At 37.9% G+C, this 20,250-nt stretch overlaps 1 protein-coding gene across 1 annotated transcript in view; it reads right to left on the minus strand.

Moving 5' to 3' along the window:
• The window catches only part of robo2 (roundabout guidance receptor 2), a 1,412,536-nt gene that overhangs the window by 1,267,009 nt on the left and 125,277 nt on the right, over nucleotides 1–20,250 (minus strand). The gene's annotated exons all lie outside the window — the stretch shown is intronic.

Genomic DNA, 20,250 nt, shown 5'->3' on the forward strand with positions numbered 1-20,250 from the left:
ACAGGGGAGGTATTGCCTAAACAGGAAGCCAGCACAACACAGGAAGGCCTCCATCTTTGGGAAGAAGCATCCAAGTATGCTTCCACCCCAGTTGGGGGCATGGCCTCTACTGGAAGCCACAAAATGTTGTGTGATGGCTGGCATGGGGCTCTGTCTCCGAAGAAGGCCTGAAGTGCCCTAGGTCGCTTATTTTAATAAGTATAGGATGAAATCCTAAGATTCTTGGAATTCTGGATTTAAATCTCCACTTGCCCATAAAAACCATGCAGTGATCTTGGGAAAGTCATAGTCTTTCAGCTTCATAGGAAGAAACATGTGGAAGAGCATTGTTTTGGCTGTCAGCAAGAAGCATAAAAGCCAACTTCCTTGATAAGGGAAGGACTGTTGGACTGTAACAAAACCCTACTACATATACATAACAACTTAGGCCTTCATCACACACAAGAAAATCAGCATTTCTACCAATTTAAAAATGACAACCTACAGAGTCCATCACATAATGCAAGCTTGTACTGTACAAGCTCCAGTTATTTTGCAGTTTCGAAAGTGTGCTTTTTCCTATGTTTTCTAAGCCGATTGGCAATTGACTTCTTTTTTAATTCTCTACGTAGAGACGTGTAAAAACATAAAATTTAACATGTAATGGGAATTCCCCATTATCCTCTTGTAAAGATAACAATGACATCATTCTGGAGGGAGGAGCCAAGAGGCAGTATAGAATCCTTTCTTTTGCCATAATCTTCAGAACCGAGGAGGAAGGAACAGTAATAACAATGTAAATTCAATAGAGTTACCTTTTGAATTGAGGGGTATCCCGTTTAATGATCTTGTGTTAAAAAGTATTTCCATGAGAACAAACACAGAGGATTTCTTCAAGTAAAAGAAAATGGGGGAGGAGACAGTGGGAGGATAATGTCTCCCATCTGATGGGAAGGCAAATGGATAATTTGAAAAGAAAGCTGAATGAAAGAAAACCTGTGATAGGGGTAGGAAAACCATTTGTTTTATTTCCAAACGGGGTGCTGCGAAGCTTAAGGGAAAAACGATCTCTAACGCTTTACTTATTGTATGGGATGAAGTCCTTAGTGTGTACGAGGACATGTAATAGGATTCTTCAAGATCTCAAATTTGGGGCAGACTCATATGGGAGGAAGTAGCCTTTCAGATATTCTGGTCCAAAATCATTTATGGTTTTGTAGGTTAAAAACCAGCACCTTGAATTGAGCTTGGAAGTAAATATGAAGCCAATGCAGTTATTCTAAGATCAATGTTACATAGTCTCTAAAATATACACCTATCACCTAACATTAAAGAAATTTCCAAGATATCCTTGTGAGTGATTTTAACTGCTACCAAGGTTTTGCAACTATCATAATATACCATATATACTTGAATATAGGCCGAGTTTTTCAGCCCTTTTTTGGGCTGAAAAAAACCCTCCCTCGGCTTATATTTGGGTCAAGCCAGGCAGGGGAGCCTGGAGGCGAGGCTCCGAAGCTGGCTGGCCATGGGGAGGAGGACAAGTGGTAGAGAAGGCACAGGGGCTCCCAGGTAAAGGCTCCTATGCCGCCCCGGCCGCTGTTTCTCCTCTCCCTCCAGTTGAGAATGGCGGGAATTGGGAGAAAGAAGAGAAACGACGTAGGCAGCAGAAACGCTGCTGCTGCCGCTGTTCCTCCCAATCCTCCTCCTCTCGCCAGCTGAGAATGGGGAAGGAATTGGGGGAAAGGAAAGAAACGACGCAGGCAGCACAGACGCTGCTGCTTCCGCTGTTCCTCCAAATTCTTCTCCTCTCACCAGCTGAGAATGGGGAAGAAATTGGGGAAAAGGAGAGAAACGACGCAGGCAGCACAGACGCTGCTGCTGCTGTTCCCTCCAATTCTCCTCCTCTCACCAGCTGAGAATGGGGAAGGAATTGGGGAAAAGAAGGAGAGAAACGCTAAGGAGCAAGCCAGGGAGTGCAAGCAGCTCAGAAAACTTCTTACTTTGTGCCTTGCACTGCTGCTCCTTCCTCTATGCCCCTCAGAAAGGGGCCAAGCTGCAGAATGCAGCATGTCTGCCAGCCTGCCTGCCTGCCTTCTGATGGTGCTGGTAACCTCACGTGTTGCCTTAAAGGGCTAGGCACTCCAAACAGGAGGAGAAGAACTGCACTCTGGCACCACCTCAATCAACAGAGGTTCAGTGCTTCCCTGCCAAAGAGGGTCTGTACTATACTATACTATACTACACTACACTACACTACACTACACTACAATGCCCAGAATTGAAGAAAAACACCAAAGCCTCAGTTCTGTTTAAGGTAAATAATTTCTAGCCCTTGAAAAGGCTCTATCAAATATCATCTGGTGGATGGAACAGCATAGGATTTTGTCAGTAAGTAATTGTTGATCCCAAACCCCATCACCAGATATGTATATCTAGAAAAACAGAAATTTTACAAGGTCTTTAGCTTTCACTGCCAAAGACGCATGGTACATCACTTCAACTGTCATGGTTCTATGCTATGGGATCCCAAGATTTGTAGTTTTACAAGGTCTTTAGCTTTCACTGCCAAAGAATGATGCTACCATACCAAACTAATTGAGCTATGGTTTTTACACTTTTACATGGAAAGGGAACTGTTATGACATTACCTCTGTTGGGTTTTTTGATAATTATTTAATGCAACTGTTTATTTTAATTTATTATACAATGTTTAGTGTTGTCTTTTGTTTATATTTTTATGTTTTTTTGTTTATACAAGCGTTGAATATTTGTCTGTTACTATGTTGAAAGCTGACCTGAGTCCCCATGGGAAGATAGGGCAGGGTACAAATGAAGTTTTATTGTTATTATTATTATTTAAAAGTTATTGTTGATACCATATTGTTTTTGTTTTCCCTACTTTTTCACTTACAGAGTTAGTTTACTGTTTTTCTTTGAAATACAGTAAATATTCAAAAAAATTTAACCTACTGATGCCTCAATTAATGTAATTTTATTGGAATCTATTTTTATTTTGAAATTTACCAGGAGCTGCTGCATTTCCCACCCTCGGCTTATACTCAAGTCAATAAGTTTTCCCAGTTTTTGTGGTAAAATTAGGTGCCTCGGCTTATATTCGGGTCGGCTTATACTCTAGTATATACGGTAACTGAAATAAATTTGGAGAAAACTATTTTATTTGCATTAACTCTTGTTTCCAGACAAATTTTGGGCAAGTCTTATTATTCATCTGTGGCTTCTGCAAATGACTTAACTACTTCCACTTGCTCTAAGGCAAACCTATCACGATCCTTTCTTGGCAAAATTTGTTCAATGGGAGGTAGTCTTTGCTGAGACTAACAGAATGAAACTTGCTCAAAGTCACCCAGAGCGTTTTCATTACTAAGCGAGGTTTAAACCCTAGGCTGAAATGTTATTGCAGAAAGCTTAAACCACTACATCTGGCTTTCACCACACATTCTTTACCAGAACCAAAGAGTAATATGATGGAGGTATTCAAGCACCTTAGACCTATACCTCATTAACTGAAAATATTACACTATTCTTATTTCATGTCTCCATTTTTACTTTGTCCTTGAAACAAGGAGAGCTCTTTCTTTCCCAAATATCTGCGAGAGACAAAATTTTAATAAATTTATTGAAGGTGCCAAATATATTAATGCTCTTTTCCATGAAGCAATTTATTGCATATGAAGTAATGAACTAAAGTGCAACTAATTACTTGCCTAACATGAAAGGTACAAAACATTTCACTGTAAGGTTGCCCTATTGCATTAACTTGAGAATATAAGTATAATCCATCAAAAGGTTTAAGACATATTTAAGAAATGAACTGATTGTGCTAAATGTCTGCACAAAGACATTTATGACAGGGCATAAGCCTAGCTTGTTATTTGGGTGGGGCTGGAGTTGATGTGGTTTTGGAAGATTGTCATGGGATACTGTTTAAGCAGTTGATATTTTCAGTTGACATGGGGACAAAATGTACTCTACTCTTCTGATGGACCCAAATGTTTTCTGAAAAATGTGATTGGAAATTAAGTCTGTTTAGCACTGCAGAGTAGACTGGTTCTCTGGGTATCTGAATGGCCTGTATAAAAGTTGGCCCTCTGTGTCTACTAGTTCGCATCCACAGATTCAAGCAACAATGACCCAAAAATAAGTTTTTAAAAAATCCAAAGACCACACCTTAACTGCGTTGCACAACAAAAACTATAGTGAAGTGTAGGAATACTCTATTACAGCATCCCACCATTCCTTAGACTGGTTCTACACCATAGATTTAATGCACCACATTAAATGCTGTGGCTCATTCTGATTGAATCATGTTATTTGTAGTTTTGTGAGGAACCTCTGCTAATTGGTAGAGATGGCTAAAGAACTTGTAAAACTTCACTGATATACTTATTTTAAAGTTTTAAATCTCGTAACATTTATCTCTGATATATATGGGACTACGTCCCTCTTCTCTCAAACTGGTCATTGACCATAATAAATTGAACTTGAAACTTGAAAACTGCATAGCATTAAGTCATTGCAGTTAAAGTGGTGTCAAATTGCATTAATTCTACAGTGCAATTGCATCCATAGAGCTTAATGCTCTCTCCTCATTTGAGTGGTTCACCATTTTGTATAAGGGACACCATTTTAGTATCCAATTGGAGTTCTGGAAGCAAACTCCAGCAGACACCAAGGGCCCAATGCAGAAATTCCTACATTGTATTTCTGCTGATTCCTGTAAAGACAGGTATTTTTGGACTTCATCCCACACATTTTCTCTCTGTCTTCTCTCCATTTCTCTATGCTGCCGAAATAGAGTCTCATGAAATACTCTACTTTCAGGAGTTGGGTGCTACCTGACTCCCAATGACTGAAGCCAGAGAGAAGTCGATGGAAGCGAGGAAAGCAGAGAAAGGATGTGGGATAACTGCCATCCCTGAAGACAGAAAGTCACAGTAGGGGGCAAAAAAGACTGTTCTCTCTGTTTTTTTCTGGTTTCATGTGATGAGGTCCTTAAAGTGACAGGAACAGAAGTATGACTGCCCTTTTTCACTCATCCCTTCTCCACCCCCTCACTCTCAAACATAGTTGCCCACTGCAATGTTTCCCATTTTCTTCCTCACTTTCATTACTGGTAGGTCAGCCTTGGGAAAAAGAAGGTTCTAAATGAGCCAAAAAGGAACCACAAGCAGAATATCCCTATAAGGTAGGCTGAGAAAGAGGAGGCATAAGAAGAAGAGGCGACAGTGTTTAAAAAGGACTCTTCACGACTACCAGTCAGAAACAGCATTACTTCAGAAAGGAAGTAATGGATATCTTTCTGCATGCAGTTTTGAAAAGTCTAAATGCTTGTGTAATAAAAGTTGTGAGTATAATGCCTCTATTAGGAAAATCTCTATTCCTTTTGCAATTTAGGCCACTCATTGGGCCGAAATCCTAGGTTTTTCCGAGAGGAAGGGAGTGGCTACATGCCCTTGACCAGAGGCCAACCCAGGAGGGCATCTAGCCAGCCCTCAGCCCCCCGATTCCTATGTAAACTTACTGGAGGGGCCTGGCTGCATCTTCAGGCCCATTGGTGAAAGCATGGGCATCATGAGCTTTGGAAAGGGGAGGTGGAAAATCACTGCTCCCCTCTCCAAAGCTCCCAATGCACCTTGAATGTATTTATATGAATGTTATGTGAATGTGTTAATGTAATTAATTTATCCTGTAATGAATTGTAACTGGAACATTTTTATATGTGTGTTTTATACTTATAAGCCACCCTGAGTTCCCCTCATGGGTGAGAAGGGCGGGGTAGAAATGTTGAAATAAATAAATAAATAAATAAATAAATGCATCATTTTGATGCACCAGATGCTTTCACTGAGGGGCTTGAGGATGCAGTCAGGCCCCTCCAGTAGGTTTACATGGGAAACCGGGGGCTGGGAAAGGAGGATGGGGGTGCTATCCCACTCTTTCAGGCTCTTAGACCTCAAAGAACCAGAATGGCAATGGGGATTGGTCCCCAGGATAGTGGAAGGTAGTCCCGACAGTCAATCCCCACAGGACCATCACCTGAAAAGATCTGGATCTTACAATAAGATCCAGATCTTTTCAGGTGTTTTTAAAATCCAGAATAAATTGGGAAATCCCAGTCGTTTGGACTCCTCAGGTCTTGGGTCTGTGTTGAAGGGTCCTTAGATTCTGGCCCTAAAACATCTATTTCTGTTATTTTGTCATCAAACACATTATGATTGAATGGGAGGAAAAAACCTTAATATTTCTCTGAAGTTCAAATGACTGCAGAACATTCATTTCACAACTAAGTACAATATAATACTTTTTATTTTTTTAAAACAAATGCAAATTTTATTAAATGGTATGTCAGTTAATTACACCAGCAAATAGTACACATAGCTGAACTATTTTTTTCTGTGATACTCTTTACCTTATTCCACCCCCCCACCCCCCCAGCAAATTTGCCTGATTTACAAATTATGGCATTTATCTTCAGCCTTGTAGAAATATAGCTCTGTGGGATTTAGATCAATATACCAATATAGACATTCTGGGCTTAATACAGGTAGGAGTTATTGTAATGCACAGCAATACTCTCATGCAAGACCTACATTTAAAGAAAAATAAAAATAAACAGAGGTCATTGCCTAAACAGATTTTTATAACAGTATTAAAGAAGACATCTTAAAGCACACTGTTAGTCAACTGCAAGAAGTCAAAATAAAGAGCTTAAATATAAAAACAAACCTTTTCAGGGTTTCAGGTGAGCTGGGCAAAGAGCTGTTTCCTATTAGCTCTAGCAGCAGGGTTTGTTATCATTTAAATACACGCTTTAATACATTTAGTGTTTTGTGCTACATTTAACTAGATTAAGTGATCACACACTGTTTCATCTCAAATCTTTACTGGAAATCAGACGGCAAGCCTCATTGCTTGCCAAAACATTCTTTTGTGGTTTTATTGTTTTATATTGGTGCTAATTTCAGATGAGCAAGTAAAGCTCTCTGCTCAGGTGAAACAGCAGAAACATTATTTGTCAATTAAAGAATCTCTCCAGTATGCCTAATTTCACTTGATTCCTATACAATCTCTCCTAGATGTATATCTGGTTGTATTTCTAGCTAAAAGGTTTTTTTTAATGATTTGCAGATTTAAAGGTTGTGCTGTCAGTTAAAATTATAAATCCATTTTGAAATTATAAATTTATAATGAAATTAAAGTCATATTAATATAATAGGAAAAATAATGCATTTTATAAAAGTTTAATTGCAAAAGTCTTATGATTTTACATTTGTAAGTGTGTGCTAGCAGGAGGCAGTTCAAGCAATATAAATGTAACCCAAAGATGTTGAGATTCAAAACATAGGCTGAATGATATATGAACTAGGCTTGAAAATAATATAAACTTCTGATACATGGTTACGTGCCAGATCCTAAATTACACAAAGAAAAGTCAGAGGTGCGGATGAGACTCAGTTCTTCAGAGTCCCTAGTCAATATATTGTTGGAAGGAAGCTGACTTATTGGCATCAGAAAATGATTTATTATTTTCAGTGCATGTTGAAATAATGGAACCAAACCAGTCATTTTTTCCTGGTAAAAGTGCCTTCTTATAAAGAATTATCTTTAGTATCTGGGGGTTTTCCCCCCACTTATTTCACGTTAGATTGTTAGGTATTTAATATTTAAGTTCCATGACAAAAAGCCCTGTCATTAAAAGATCAGTCATAAGGCTATTTTCAATTTTGTTATGCTTCACAAGGGTAGCAAATGGTAGCTGCAAGTTGAGGTTTATGTGCAAGAATGATGTTGGGCAAGGTCACAAGTTGTGCATGCTTACAGCTGTCTCTCTGGTGTCCACACAGTTATCCAGGTGAGGATGACAGAAACGTTGTTGCTTCCATGTACGAAGTAAGCAACAACAACAACAACAACACCATCAGGAATTCCTCCAAAAAAAATAACTAATTTCATCTCAAATATTTCATAGTATAAACTTGCTTTCATAAGTTTCTAGGACAGAATGGGCCTCTAAATTACCATTAATTAGGCAAAAGATGTTGCTTTTGACCCTCTTTGAAGCCAGGAGACAGAATTTGCTAAGGTCTCCCAGGGGAAATTTCTAAAATTGCAAATTTGTTTATACAGAAGTGAGATAATGTCAAGAGGCTGAGGGCAAAGATTTATCTGTTCTCTCCAATGGATATAACTTGGCATAGTTCTTTGTTTGTTTCACACAATTCAGTTTATATCAGGTACCCTCTGGAAATTAAATGGGAGAGGGAGAGAAAAGATGAAATCTAATTTACAAAGTTTACCTTCTAGCATATAAACTGTATTCTCAACATAGCAACATAGTGATTAAATAATTGAACAGCTATATAATAAGCAAATAGTTCCACTTTTCTTTTCTTTTCTTTTTTAAAAAATGTGTCTTGGATAGAACTAAGTAATGTTATTTGAACTATGTTATGATTTTAATAATTTCATCAAAGTTTCAGGAAGTGTTGTGTAACATAATGGGACAGAAGGTACCTTGGCTTAGGGAACATATTTGAAAGCATCTTATCACATTTCAAAAAATGAAGGGTAAGACATCTTCATCTGCAGAGGAACTAAGGCAAACAATGGTAATAAGAAACAGTTCTAATCTAGACTATACTGACATATTACAAAACAAACAAATCACTGGATCCAAATGGCATCCAGTTCTCAAAGTTGTCAAAATCTGAAACTGCAGAAGTTGTAATAGAAATATGTGATAAGCTCTTAACTGGCCAGTGAAACACGAGTTTCTCCTAAATCTCTGAAGATATAGAAAATTATCAACCAGTTGTTCTAATATCTGTTGTAAGTGGGAGAAAGTATTATTAATGATAAAATTATCAAACATATAAAAAGACAATAAAAGCCAAAATGGTTTCTGCAAAAGCTATTTTTTCTGTCTGTTTAACCTTCTTGAAGTTTTTGTAAGTATAACAGGCACATCAATAGAAGTGATCTAGTTGCTGATGCATTTCTATGTAATTGAGCTTAAAGTGATGCATATGGGCATGCTATCAACTTCATGTATATGTAGATGGGTCTAAAAGCAGCATTATGGGGCAAATGTGTTGTGAGTTTTGGCAATAAGTTAGCTTAAGAAACCCAGGTCAGCTTTTGTCCTATACTGAACTCTGCTCTCAAAGAGAGAAAAAACAGACTGGGAATCAGCAGGCACACTCAGGCTACCCCTGCTGCCTGACATCTCATGGTAGCTGTTTCATGGTAGCTGCAGCCCTGGTCTGTGATGCCTTACTCCAATGTATCAGATTGTATGAGAACTGCATTCCCCAATTAGCTTGGAACCCTTCAACAGGAGCAAGCATTGGCTGAAAAAAGCTGAAATTGCTTTTTTTTAAAAAACTATCCTATGACCTCTCTTCATTTTCCTTTTAGTATTTCTGTCACAAAGCATCAAAAATAACTTCTCAGTTGGCACCTCACTGCATGATCTCCTTCCCTGGATATTCAGTCTGTTTTAGAGCTATACTAGTAGCATGTATCTGATTCAGTTATTTTTTTCTTCTTGCCATTGTGTAGAGGACACTGAGACAATGAACTGTCATACAAAGCTTCCCTTCCATTACATTTGTGCAATCACTGATCCCAGCAATTTTCCAGGACTATCATCCCTGGTATTGAATGCTTTCAGTGGCTGCAAAACAGCCATGCTTTGTCACTGTGTGGTCCTGAAAAACTTCTCAATTTGACCAAGCTTAGTTTTCTTTAAACAAAACTTTAATTAGTGGGAGAGGTAGTGGGGGAAGAGAAGAGAGCAGGATAATACCATCCACTATGTCACTTCTGTGGCTGGGGATCTCCAAACAGATAAGGGGCTATTGATCAGTTTTTTTTCCTGACAATAGCAAACAATGGGTTTGTCACAGGGAAGTGGTGGACTGGAAACAAGTAATGCATGACTTTGTGGGTTGGCAACCAAGACCTGTTTCCATGCCAATTTGCCACCTTCATGAGTTAAAGTTCTATAAATAAGTAAGCGAGTGATTCCACCGTTTTCTTTTTCTTTTTTTCTGAATTTCCAGAGTTGATTTTTGGCCAGATCAACTGTTCTATAAGTACACAAAAATAAACAATTGTAGCATCATTGAAGTGCATTTTTCTAGGTATTACACCTAGGATAGCACTTTCAATAATATCACGAATAAATATGTAGGCAAAGCTTATGATTCAAGAAGTTATATGAAATAAAACTAAAACAAAAAGGTCCATTCACCCATTCACAAAAAAATGTATGGGGTAGACTCAAAGAAAAAAAATCCTGATGTTTGTATTTAGGCATTCACTTGTACTTGTTCATCCAGCTTCTTTCAGTTGCTGGCTGTGGTAAAGGTTTTCCCTTGACATTAAGTCTAGTCATGTCCGACTCTGGGGGTTGGTGTTCATCTCAATTTCTAAGCCGAAGAGCTGGCCTTGTCCATAAACACCTCCAAGGTCATGTGGCCGGCACAACTGCATGGAGCGCCGTTACCTTCCCGCCAGAGCGGTACCTATTGGCCTACTCATCTTTGCATGTTTTCAAACTGCTAGGTTGGCAGAAGTTGGGCTAACAGCGGGACCTCACCCCACTCCCCGGATTTGAACCACTGACCTTTCGGTCAGCAAGTTCAACAGCTCAGCGGTTTAATCCGCTACACCACCAAGGGCTGTGACTGTGGGACACTTCTAAATAAGTTATAAGAGAAAAAAATCAATAAAATTGGAAAAGGAAAAGAAGCAATCTTAAACAGCAAACATCAAGGCTTGCTATTTTACTAAAGACTGCTATTTGGACTGCTACACAAATACTAGTGATTTGTGGTTTATAAAGCTCTCACCTTTCATATTATTCCTTAACTCTAGATTATTACTTCTTCATTACCTTCAGTCTCAACAGAGAGTAGACTCTTCACTAGTTTGTAATCATTACTTAAGCAAAGATAGACGTTTCTGAGGGGAGGGGGGACAAGAATTAAAATCTGCCTCTGAGCATCAGACATTATAGCAACTGTGACAGAAGCTAGCATAAAATAAGCATGATACCCCGCTAGACATTCTGAATTATAGAGTCACAGACTGAAAGTAATCTGCTTCTTGTTATAATGAATATTTATTTTGAAGATTTAGAGCTAAACTAGATTTGAAATTTGTCATATCATTTTCTTTGTCCTTGTGTTGTTGATTTTTCTTTTGCATATAGCCATTGGGAGCTTTTATTTATTGTGAATAGGATTGGAAATATTGTGTGTGAATATGTGCAAAGGAAAGGGTCATATCCCATCTCTTGCCACACTGTAATCCTGACTGTTTCATTCAAGGGCACAATACAAATCATCAAACATAAATATTGTTTATTCCTTAACACATTTTGACCTATGTCAGTGCTTCTCAAAGTGGTGATCTGTCAGCCAATGTTGGTATGTGGACTGCCAGTCCACAATGAATTTCCAGGAAAAAATGAAACTGTTGTAGTGAAGGAACACAAATATGGTGTTGGTCCCTGGCACATGGGGGAGGGGGCATTCCTGGTCCTTGCATTAGATAGTTTTATTGGCATCAAATGAGAATTACAAATTCAGCTCATCTGTGGAATTGACCTGATCAACTCTATTGTTCCATGACTGACTATTGTTGCATGCCACAGGTGAGAACCTGTGGCATGCAACATTTTGCTGAGCTTTGCCATTTCTGCTTGGCTAGATATGTTATAACTGCAATGTCATGTGCCTATGCCATTTAATTTGAAAATGTGGCTACAGTACCAGACCCTGAGAACATCCTCATAACAACACACACTGTCTGAACATTCTCTGACTATGTAACAATCACATAGATCTTAGAGAAGAATTGCCACATATGGTTTAGATATGGCTCATGAGCACTTTGTTTTTGGATCTCATCACACTAAGGTCCTGAAGCCGAGCGACAGTGGGCAGATGCACCAGACAGCATGGTGAATTTGAGGGGCAGTAGGGGGAAGATGTCATTTAAATTGAACTTGTGAGATAAATTATCCAGATTAGGACTAGAGCAGGCAGCAAATGGTTCTTTAAAACCCTGAAAATACCACCAACACGCACATTGATGTCACAATCTGAATTGGCTCTCCTTTGCTAAACCTGCCATTCATTCTTTAACAGTTGGAGTCAATGATATGGCACCCATATCATTGACGAGTTCAACCTCTTCTTTATTTTGCTCTAGACTTTAAAAGAGCTATTCAAAGTGTTGAACCCAATGTCAGAAAGCAGATACAGCTCCTGGATAGCTCCTTTAAAATTCAGAGTAAAACCCAGATTAGATACATTACGCCAATGGCATAGAAACTACCAGCTCTGGCCATGGCATGTCAAACAACTATTAGCTTTTTCAATACATCTTTTAAGCAAAACAGGTAGCTCAATTTTAACATTTAAAACAATGGAGCACAGGTTATTTCGCAGTGAATATATGCTACAGACAATGTACAATGTTCAACAGAGTCTGCGTTGCATGGTTCTGGATTTGGTACAGACAAGGAAGAGGTAAGTCTAAGAAAAACACTAGTATAGGAATAGGAAATATGCAACCTTCCAGATGTTGTTGAAATGCAACATGGTCCTAAAGCCTGAAGCCAAATAATATTTGGAGTTCTCAGTCATGTGCTACTAGAAGGTATAGGAATGGGTAAAGCATTATTGAATGAAGACTCCATTTTTTATTTCAATATTTTTCACCTTGCTTGGTCTGCTCATTATTTTACTATATACCCTGGTTAATCACATGCATGCACACACATGTTTGTAAAATGAGAAATTACTACATCAGCATGTCATCTACATTTTTACTATATACCCAGGTTATTCACAAAAGATATGTAGTGTACTTGTAAAATGAAAAATTATCACATCAGCGTATCATCTGAAAACACCAAACAGTGGTAAAATTGCAACCTATGTTAAAATTAGAGTATTTGTATTTTATACTATATACTGTAAATTCACATTCTTGATTATAGAATCATTATACTTAGTGTGCTATCTAGTCATAGTATGATTTTGGAATCAATGTGTTAAGTGCATCCCATTTTCTCCAGAGTGCACATTCTTGAACTACCATATATACCAGAGTATAAGCCGAGTTTTTCAGCTATTTTTAGGGCTGAAAAAGCCCCCCTTGGTTTATACTCGAATGAGGGTCCTGGCCAGCTTATATTTGGGTCGGCTTATACTCGAGTATATAGATAATCAAAGTTGGACAGTCGTATCTTATTAAAGTCTTATTATTAGCTTAAATTACAGTTTTATATACATATTCAAAAACATTTAACCTACTGATACCTCAATTAATGTAATTTTATTGGTATCTATTTTATTTTTGAAATTTAACAGTAGCGGCTGTATTTCCCACCCTCATCTTATACTCTAGTCAATATGTTTTTCCAGTTTTTTGTGGTAAAATTATGTGCCTCAGCTTATATTCGGTTGAGCTTATACTCAAGTATATATGGGTAATTTGGATGAAGTCTTGCATTTAAAGCAAGTTGACATCGGAGCAAACTTAGAACCAATCAGCAAATTTCAGATTTTTATTTTCAATGCTGATGTATTCAATGTTTATAGAATTTAGTGTGAAACAACTTTTAAAGACTGTAAGTGTTGCCAGTAATATTTTTCATTTGTTTCAGTTCATAAGAGAAATGATCACTAGGTAGATTTCCTGATATGCCAGTACAGGACCATAAACTGAAATGCTCTATCAGCAAAACCTGGATATTTCTGAATTTGAACCATACTAGCAAACACTGGGTTAAATAAAAGCCACATATGAACCTTAAACCTTTACATATGCATTCACAATTTCCCAGTGTCAGGCAGATTTATTTAAATATTTGCTTGTTCTACCATGCAAAAGAAACGTTTGCTAAAGAGCTTTACTTCTCTGTGCCATCTCCTAAGAGGACCTAAGAACCATACAAAGAAGTTAATACTTTGCTATATAAATATATTTATTGTGTGGGACAATAACTGCTAAATTTTTAATAGGCAATATTTGTTGCCAATGGATAAGATGCATGTGGATGAAAATAAACGTGCATATTTTTCTTATCAGTAAATGTACAGAAGTATGAATATTTATCAGTCTCTTTCTCCTTCTGAGACTTTTGCAGACACTGCTTTGTTTTTCCAGAGGATATTGTTGAACTAACCCTTTTTGTGCTTCTGTTAAGCTAGCATGTTAAACAGGCATTAAATTAAACAGAGTTGTATCTGACAATTCTGAATAACAAATCTATTCATCATAGGACTTGTCATATAACTGGTAAAGGAACAATGAATTCATAGAGTCGGTATTAAGTCCTGTAAAATGCAGTGCCAATTAGGGTAGTAATTCTTGTGTCATAACATTGTGTTTCCATCATAATGGGGTCACACAGTTAATGGCTTGGGTAGAACTTTGAATCTCACCCTGAAAGTTTCATGGCAATCGTATTAGCCTGACTGACAATTTATAGAATGTAGCATAAATTCTCTATTCATTCGGAACAGAACTTATGAAGATTTTAGCTTCAGCGATTTCTAAGTACAGAACAGCAAGCTGTCTCTACAAGTCTTTCCCTCAGCGACTTTCCTAGTCTATTCTATCAGTAATACAGTACACTCGAAGAGGCCAAACAAATTGATTTTTCATCCAGATAAAATAGAGGTGCTCCTGGTTGGTTGAAGGTGATAAGAAAACAACAGTTCACCATGTGATATATAGGGTTACATACTCTCTGAAGACATAGCTTTGCAAGGTTTGGGGGGGGGAGTGCCTCTGGATTTATGCCTTCTGTAGTAGCTAAATCTGCATTCATTCCTGGAAATGTCTTATTTGGTTATAGTAACATCCCATCTGGAATACTATAACACATTATCTACAGGGTTATTTTCTAAAAGTGTACATAAATTTCCCCTTGCCCAAAAGTCTTTGGACAGATGAGGGCTGATTGCAGGAGGAGGAAACCTGTTTTGTTACAAAAGTCTAATGGTTACTAGTCTTTCTCTAAGCAATCCTAGAATTTCTCTTCAGAATATTGTTTATCATCTACAAAGCCTTAATCAACTTGGGTTCTGTAAAGCCATATCTTCATACATTCCTGCCCAGGTTCTGAAACTTGGGGGAATATTTCATTTATCTTCAAAATTCATGGTGACATATGAGAGAGTATTCTTAATGGCAGCTCTTAGTCTGTCAACTTCCCCTTCAAAAGACAGTGAAGTGGTCACCTTTCCTATTGTCTTTTTTTTTTTTTTTTGAGTGGGAAATGATTGTTTTTATTCTTGTCCTCTCTTGGCACTTCAATTGCTCCCAAGAAAAAGGGATTTAATGGAGTAGTGCTGTACATTTTAATTAACTTCATATACAATAGTGTTTTAATATTAAAACTTGTTTAACTGTTATAACTTCTTTCAGTTTTATCTCTGCCTGCATATATGGCCTTGTCACATGGCTCTGCTTCATTGGGGGGCATGGGGAACCCAGCTCCAGCTGAGGGCAAACACGTGGGGGGAAACGTGGAGTGCATGTGGAGCGTGTGGCTTCCCCCCATGGACTCCAATGGCACCATCCACCAGCTCCACCCTCCTTCACCCACGAAGCCGTGCTGGTATTGTTTGATGGGAGCTGGCAGACTCCATGGGTGACCTGGGTTAAACCAGTGCATGCCACAGATTTTAGCCCCATGTGAAGAGATCCTTAATCTTATTGTGAGTAACCTGGACTCCGAGTCTAAAATAAAAGGCAAGACTGAAATCAAGCAAATAAATAGTCACAGATTAAACCAGGTTCTCCTCAATTTGCCCTACCAAAAGTGTTGTTATCATAGAATAGTTTGTGTAACATTTGTCAAAAAAGTCCAAGTCACCATTCATGGCCATTAAAACCAACAACAGTGGCTTCCTTATCACAACTTTGTTTTCCTCAATGTGCTATAGGCCAGAAAGTGAAATCCATGGCACTTTGGAAGTTTCTGAACTACAGTTTCCATCATTCCTGATAATTGCCTATGCTGGCTAGGACTGGTGGGAGTTAAAGTCTACAACTTTAAGGACCGTAAGTATCCCACACCTGCAGCAGGCCATCCATAGGATGCCACTGGATTACCTAAAAATATCAGCCATGGCAAGTTTTTATTCCTCATATATATTTTTACTCCCCCAAGAAGCTTTTTCTGCCTTTTCATGTGGGCTATCATTTAAGTGTCATTAGCGTGGCAGTTTGCTTGTTGGGCACTCAGTCTCAGCAAGCATTTTCACACAGCTCAGCATGAAAGGAGAGGCAATATCTTCTCCAGCCTATGCTTGCTGCTTCAATTGTTTAATAGCCTTTTCCAAGAAAAGACACCAAGAAATGACCAAAAGTTATAGCAAAAGAGAAAAGGAGGGTCACTTTCTTGCCATCTGAAAAACAATCTTACTCTATACTCTCTCTACTCAGTCATTGGTATAAATAGAAGTAATGAAGTAAAAGTAAAATTATTATCTGGGCGTATCAAGGGCATAACGAAGATACGCTTCAAATGTACCAAAACAACTGGAAATAAAGTAACTCTAGTAGTATAACAAGTAATATTTTCTAGTTACTTTTACAAGCTACCTTTAAAGGGCATTTGTAGGCATTTAAGAAATGTTCTATATTTCATGACACTGACATATCAGTATTTTATGGGGTTTTTTTAATTCCAAAGGGTAACAACACGATGCATTGCTTTTTTAAAAAAAATATAGGTGTAATATATAAAAACATTATTTTCTAAACATGGTAAGGGATAACAAGTACTACAGTAGAGTCTCACTTATCGAAGCTAAACTGGCCGGCAGAAGCTTGGATAAGCGAATATCTTGGATAATAAGGAGGGATTAAGGATAAGCCTATTAAACATCAAATTAGGTTATGATTTTACAAATTAAGCACCAAAACATCATGTTTTACAACAAATTTGACAGAAAAAGCAGTTCAATATGCAGTAATGTTATGTTGTAATTTCTGTATTTACGAATTTAGCACCAAAATATCACGATATATTGAAAACATTGACTACAAAAATGGCTTGGAATAATCCAGAAACTTGGATAAGCGAGGCTTGGATAAGTGAGACTCTACTGTAATTATTTAACTAATTAAAATAACTTTCTAAGATGTCTCAATGGAATTAGACAGCATAATATGAGAAATCTTGTATAAATAGAATCAGTCTCATACCCAAAGTCACTTATTAGAGGAGAAATAGGGATAAATAAGAAAATCTCAATGAAGAAACTAAGAACTTTCACCAAGAGTTCAAGAGGTATTCTCTATATACAGAACCACAACTTTGATGATTCCAGCAATCTCTACAACCAACTTTTCAATAAACCAATAAATTATTTTGAGATGATGTTGAGCTAAAAATTCAGGCAATGGACACAGCCTAAAGAATATGATAGTCTAGTTACATGGGTGATGTAATTACATGGATCCATGCAATAGTTAATTTCCTTTCACATGAATACAATTTATGAAACCTAACCTCCATTTATTTTAGCTCAAACAGATCTGCTATCAAAGCCTTGAACTCTACTTTAGTTTTACACATGACTAGGAGGCAAAAAGGGGTGTAAGTTCCTGTACTTCTAAAGGACAAGCAACTAAACCCTGATGGAGACCCAACAAGGTTAAATCTGTAAAGTCTAGTTTAGAAAATTCATATCTTCAATTAAATTTTATTTATTATATAAATGTTGAGACCATTAAATGAAAAATCTTGTAATGATAACCTATAAATTATATCTAGATGTCCTATATGATTGTGTAATATATAAAAGCTACACAAGCTTTTTTTAAAATAAAAAGTATAAAAGGATTAGAGGAAATGTGATACAAGCCTACATTATTTGTATTTGTATCCCAATCCTCATTATTTGAAATGAGTACCTGTTCTTACTAAAGCAATTCCATTTCATTTTCTTTTTTAATCAGTTGAAATTAGAAATTTTATCCGCTGATTTTTGTTGGTTAATTAAGCCATATTGTTTTGAGATCACATTTATTTTTAATACAAGAATATTTGGGGCTTAATGCAGAAAGATCCACCCGGTTACCTCTGAAATCAGGAAACCATCATAAAGAGACAAAAAGCACTTCCTTTTTCCCTTTAGCATAATTTGATCAGGAATATTTTATCACTTCAAATGAGTTAATCACAGAGGCAGATTATGGGCATTATTAGTCAATTACACACACCACAGGATAAATGAAATAGCAACTAGAATAACCCAGTCAGACAAAGTATCTGCAATTGTTACTAAAAAGCTGCATGTGGTTAAATGCTGAGCCTTATAAAGTTACACCGAAGTCTCAGCATGTGATAGGATATGGAATTACATCCAGAAAAACCTCCTCAGAAAAAGATAGGTATGGAGCTGTTGTGTAATTTTTAACATTTTAAATAAATGGAGTGATTATTAGTTCTATGCATCCTTTTAAATGTGGATGTACTGGGACTGGTGGAAGCTGACTTCCCCACATCCTGGCAGGTTCCTTTGCTTCTAATAGGACGTTTCTCAGTAGATGGGGGTGTTGACCCACCATATCCTGAAGAAAAGAGTTTATATTAAAAAAAATCTGGATCTAATCAGGTTATAAAGCAAATCCATTATGGCAATACAGCTGAATTGTACATCTTATGGGGCTATCAGGTAACGTTTTGCAGCCTTTGCAGTCTGTCTGGGTAGCTCACCTCAGATTGACTACTTGACTACTAAGCTTGCCTAAATTTACCCAGGGACCTTATCACACACCCCCAGTGCAATTTCTCTAGCAAGCATGGTGAAATGGCAGGTGCGGTTATGCTTTCCCCATCACACAGGGGAAGCGTCACCCAACCGGGACGGAGCCTTCCTGTGTGTTAGTTAGGGAGTGGGGCTTCCACTGGAAGTTGAGGGATATTATGGGATGGGCTGTGTGTCCATCCGTCCCTCAACTGGCCAGCAAGCATTCTGGGACGCTTAAATTGGTAAGTCTGATGAGGTTCCTATTCAAAATCTATTGATTTAAACAAAATTAAATAGAACATTGATCTTGAACTGCTTTTCAGTGAATAATGTCATTGGACCATCTACTGTAGCTAAAAATTGCAACTGCTTGTCCAATTCTATTTCCCAATTTTAATAGTGGGAAACTAAACTCTAGCAGATGATGGAAAACACCTGTTTTTATCTTACTTTAATGCACAAGGAAAATGGAGTGGCATGACTGGAAGGCTAACTCTAATGCATACATTCATTATAGCTCAACAACTTTAACACTACATCTGGGTTCCTTTGTTGAGCCTATGGCTTTTATTTGGGTTTGTCCTATCATAATGTTTTGATCAAAGGAATTAGCAATGTACGGAGTAGGGTTGTCATATGTCACTTTCCAAAAATGCAGGGAATAAAATCAACCTCTGTACATGGCACTTATTGACTTTGCAAAGGCATTTGACACAGTGAATCACAGTGCTCTCTGGACCATCCTCCAAAAAATCAGGTGCCCTGACAAATTTGTGAACATCCTGCAGCTCCTCCATGATGATATTATGGCAACAGTCTTGGACAGCAGTGGCTCTCAAAGTGACCCATTTAAGGTGGAATCAGGTGTCAAGCAGGGATGTGTTATTGCCCCTACCTTATTTTCCATCTTTTTCGCTATGATACTTCCCCTTGTTGATGAGAAGCTTCCCATTGGAGTGGAAATCATCTATCGGACAGATGGCAAGCTATTTCACCTCAGCAGACTGAAAGCCAAAACCAAGGTCACCTCAACATATATTATAGAACTCCAATATGCTGATGACAACGTAGTCTGTGCACATTCAGAAGAAGACCTACAAGCCACTCTAAACATCTTTGCAGAAGTATACGAGAAGCTTGACCTCTCATTGAACATTAAGAAAACCAAAGTACTCTTTCAACAGGCACCAGCTACTCCCTCTGCAATGCCAGGAATACAGCTTAATGGTGTAACATTAGAAAATGTTGACCATTTCCGCTACCTTGGCAGCCACCTCTCCACAAAAGTCAACATTGACACTGAAATACAACACCGCCTGAGTTCTGCGAGTGCAGCATTTTTTCTAATGAAGCAGAGAGTGTTTGATGATCAGGACATCCGTAGGTGCTCGTTTATAAAGCCATTGTCCTCCCAACCCTGCTCTATGCCTGCGAAACGTGGACGGTCTACAGACGT

The sequence above is a fragment of the Anolis carolinensis genome, chromosome 3 (assembly GCF_035594765.1).
Source record: "Anolis carolinensis isolate JA03-04 chromosome 3, rAnoCar3.1.pri, whole genome shotgun sequence".
Lineage (NCBI taxonomy): Eukaryota > Metazoa > Chordata > Lepidosauria > Squamata > Dactyloidae > Anolis > Anolis carolinensis.